The sequence below is a fragment of the Coregonus clupeaformis genome, unplaced genomic scaffold (genome assembly GCF_020615455.1).
Source record: "Coregonus clupeaformis isolate EN_2021a unplaced genomic scaffold, ASM2061545v1 scaf0027, whole genome shotgun sequence".
Taxonomy (NCBI): Eukaryota; Metazoa; Chordata; class Actinopteri; order Salmoniformes; family Salmonidae; genus Coregonus; species Coregonus clupeaformis.
Window position 1 is genome coordinate 1,266,794 of NW_025533482.1, and position 4,662 is coordinate 1,271,455.

General features: G+C 38.2%; 1 pseudogene; it reads left to right on the forward strand.

Annotated features, from left to right (window-relative positions):
• Positions 1-1,723: 1,723 nt before the first annotated feature.
• On the forward strand, positions 1,724-2,873 carry LOC121570565 (annotated as a pseudogene).
• The last annotated feature ends 1,789 nt before the right edge of the window (positions 2,874-4,662 follow it).

The following is a 4,662-nucleotide window of genomic DNA, read 5'->3' on the forward strand; positions in this document are numbered from 1 at the left end:
TTACTTAAACTTTGTAACGATTACAAAACAATCCAAGACTGTTTCTGGTTTGAAGCCATTTGTAACTGTTGATATCAACATGGAGATATATATATATATACTCCTTTCTGCCTTAGAACTTATTAATATTATCTGCTTTAAACTGATGGTATCTGGTAATATAATATAAGCTAGCAGACTCGCATTCTCATTGTGACCATCTGTGTGAGTTGCAGTGCCTACTAAAGCCACAGGAGGGGAGCAGTGTTTGGACTGCCCTGTCCTGCCTTCACTTCAAACAACAAGGGAGATCATAACGTTTGAACACTTGTAACATGCATTCCTCCTTATTCTCTGCCTTGTAAATATTCACTGTAGTGGCCCCGTGTAGCTCAGTTGGTAGAGCATGGCGCTTGCAACGCCAGGGTTGTGGGTTCGTTTCCCACGGGGGGCCAGTATGAAAAAATTAATGTACTCACTAACTGTAAGTCGCTCTGGAAAAGAGCGTCTGCCAAATGACGTAAATATAAATGAAACGACTTTTTCCTTGAAACGTTATCCTAAATGTGATGTTATTCCTCCTGACAATTGCATATCAACATCATCTTCAATGAAAAACAATAAACTCCTTTACAATACCCTGAATTCCAGCCATCATCATTTCACTGTAAACATTGTTGATTCGTATAGTTATTAATTATATCAAGTACACATATACTGGATATTTTGCAACGTAAATATAACTCCAAATTCTGAATGTTAGTCCAATGGAGCGTAGTAATCGCTAACCATGCTCTTACTCTTCAGTCTCTATAGTGGAAAGATAATAGATGCAGAGGTCCCATCAACTCACATATCTGGAAGAATAAATAAATTCCAATAAAAACACACGAATATTGAATACTTTGACAGATGATTTACGTGATACACATATATTTTACGCACACATGCCTACAGGCCCAGATTCAAAATCACACGCAATATAGTCACCAATTTAATCAGTATTGCCAAGGTCTATTCTGCCTGTGCACTGCATAGGCTACCAGTGTCTTATTCTGAAAACTGGGAGCATTTAGGAGGGGGTCTACCAAAATATTTCAGACCACCCAAACCCGTTTCTAAAAGGAAATATAGCAATTTTGAGTGTGTAAATGATAGTATCCATACACGGTTGATATGTTTCTTTCAATGGAAGTTGAGGTCCACAAACCACAATTACCCTTTAAGGAAGTGGTTCCAACGTAGTTGAATACCATAGTTTGTGTGTGTAAAGGGAAAGGTGTTGCGTTTACAAAGACATGATAAAACGCTATTGTTTTCGAAGTGAAAAGCCAAACTCAAACAGTTTTGTTCTATATAGTGATATAGGACAACAAAATGGTAGCATATAAATGTATATTTATTTAGGCTATCGTCTGACTAAAATGGTTTTACATGTAAATGTTTTTAATCTAAAACATGTTCCTGGTTGATAAGCTAGTATTTCATAATAAAATAACGAATAAGTCAAGAATTTAACAATTCTTCGAGAGATGCACCTGTCCTTTCCGTGCATTGTCTCCAGTCCGAAAACAATACTCTCAGGTATGAAAGTGCCTGTCTGCGGGGACTTCCACCTTTCACTTTTGGAACACCGTGCAGAATCTTAGTATAAATGATGGAGTAGGCTATCTTTCGCTATTGTACCTAATTTTGCACCCCGGTTGATTGCGAACAGACAGAACTACAGTAGACCTACCCTAATATGGGTTCAATCAGCCTTTGGATGTGCTTGGTCCTGACGATTTGCACCTGGCATAAAACCATCGGATGCACTTGGATGAGGACACTGCCTCGGTCTCCGAGCATGTTCCAAGTGTTCAGCTACAACACCATAACAATGCTTCAGAAAATGGTAGGATACGGTCATGTTTGTTTACTTGTTCCTGGTCATTGAGCAGTTGTCATCTTTCAACATTTCATCTGAAGCTATGTTTCATTTATATCCGTTACTCCTTTATGTATACGGTAATGATATTGCAATCTGTATGTATTTTTTGGCGTCTCAGGGTCATGTGGTCTCTCGGGAACCTCAGATCCCTTTCCCTGACAAGCAATACAGACAAGTCGATAATTTCAAGGTAAGAAATATGCACAGCCTACACTCTTTAAAAAAAGGTTTTGTTCAATCCAGAACCTTTTTTTCTAATAGTGTAGGCTATATAATTAGGTTATAACGAATATACAATTTGCTATAATTTTCTGATATTTGTCCTCAATTCATAAGGCATGTACTAATACAAATCACTCTTCTTCTAGGCTGACGACCAGATTGCCTTCTTTTCGCAAACTCTGAACGCTATAGAGAAATTGTACAGCAGTGGTAAATATGAGTCCACCGCCTGGGACCAGAAAGGAGTTGACAGGTTTATGAATGACCTGCATCGCCAGACGTCGGAGCTGGACCAATGCGTATGTAATTTGTGATTTTCGCCTCTTAACATTGATGCAAAAAGGCTAACATTATCCTATCATTTTAGATTGTCATATAATGTCATTCAAACGAATCATAATTTAAAATTCATGACTTATATTTTGTTCCAATAGGTAAAGGCTATAAAACCTAGACTATCAAAGTCTGTCAAAGGAGTGAACAAAAAGATGAGACTTCACTTCAAATTCCTGAATAATTACTTGAAACGCGAGGTAGGTTGGTCAATTTGTCTTACCTAGAAAGTACATTCACCAATTCGGGATACATTCATATGTGATGATACAACATGTGTCTATTCTAAAATATGAACGTGTGTGTTTCATTCATGCAGGAATACAGTGCAAGCGGCTGGGAAGAAATAAGGAAAGTGGTGCTGGCACACATGCGAAGACTTGCCACAACAAGAAGTATTAGCCAATGAGCGTTATGTGTGTGTGTGTGTGTGTGTGTGTGTGTGTGTGTGTGTGTGTGTGCGTGTGCGTGTGTGTGTGTGTGTGTGTGTGTGTGTAGAGATTATTTATTTATAAATCTATGTATTCAACTATTTATTTACACGGTTATTTCTTAGTTTTTTAAAACTTATTTATTTATTTATTTATTGTGTAGTAGGCTAATGTATTCACAACTCTGCGAAGTAAAACACATTTTATACAGAATAATTAATTATGTGATAGATTATTTTAGGTTATGGACAATGTAACAATGCTTTCATGCATTTATTTTTGTATTTATGAAGGCCATTGCATACTGTATTTATTATTGCAACCTGATACGAAATGTTTGTTATTGTAACAATTAAATACATTTTAATTAAATACATGTGACCTCTACACCTGAAATCTCTTTTAATCTAACATATTTAAACATAGGCCTCATAAAAATGTCCTTAGATAGTCCTGATAATGTCACACAGTGTTGTTGCGACATAACTTGAAGACTCACTGATGATATCACACAAACTGTGTAAAATGGCTGCGAAAACCCTAAAATGCGTCCACAGCGGAGCGAGATAAGAAGACCTTTCAATACCATGGCAAACACACAGACAGGATCTGACATGATTAAGGATAATCCTGAATGAATGATGAATAATGACAAAGTTAAAGACCCACAAATAGTTTATAATAATGGCGCTGGAAGGGATGGCTGCCATTTTTCTGGCTTCTAACCAACTGTGCTATTTTGTTAGTTTTTTCGCATTGTTTGTAACTTATATTGTACATAATGTTGCAGTTACCATCTCTTATGACTGAAAATAACTTCTGGACATCAGAACAGCGATTACTCACCTTGAACTGGACAAAGATTTTTTCTATAATGAGTCGGGCATGAAGGATATACTGCTTTCCCCCAAATCTCTGTCATTAGCATGCAGAAAAGATGGAGGTGAAGAAAAGACTGGAGATACAAGGGGCGGAGGTTGGGGGGCCTTGTGAGAATTAGTCAGCGAGTGGGTAAACCGCCACTACCATCCATCCTATTGGCCAACGTGCAATCATTGGAAAATAAACTGGATGATCTATGATCAAGACTATCCTACCAAGGGGACATTAAAAACTATTGTGTTTCACCAAGTGGTGGCTGAATGACCACATGGATAATATAGAGCTGGCTGGGTTTTACGTGCATCAGCAGGACAGAGCAGCTATGTCTGGTAAGATGAGGGGCAGGGGTGTGTGTCTATTTGTCAATAACAGCTGGTAAATGATGTCTAATATTAAAGAAGTCTCAAGGTATTGCTCGCCTGAGGTAGAGTACCTCATGATAAGCTGTAGACCACACTATCTACCAAGAGAGTTCTCATCTATATTATTATTAGCCGTCTATTTACCACCACAAACCGATGCTGCCACTAAGACCGCACTCAACAAGCTGAATAATGCTATAAGCAAACATGAAAATGCTCATCCAGAAGCAGCACTCCTAGTGGCCGGGGACTTTAATGCAAGCAAACTTAAATCCGTTTTACCTCATGTTTTACCTCATGTCACATGCGCAACCAGAGGAAAAAAACCTCTAGACCATCTTTACTCCACACACAGAGATGCATACAAAGCTCTCCCTCGCCCTTCATTTGGCAAATCGGACCATAATTCTATCCTCCTGATTCCTGCTTACAAGCAAAAACTAAAGCAGGAAGTACCAGTGACTCACTCAATACGGAAGTGGTCAGATGATATGGATGCTACGCTACAGTACTGTTTTAATAG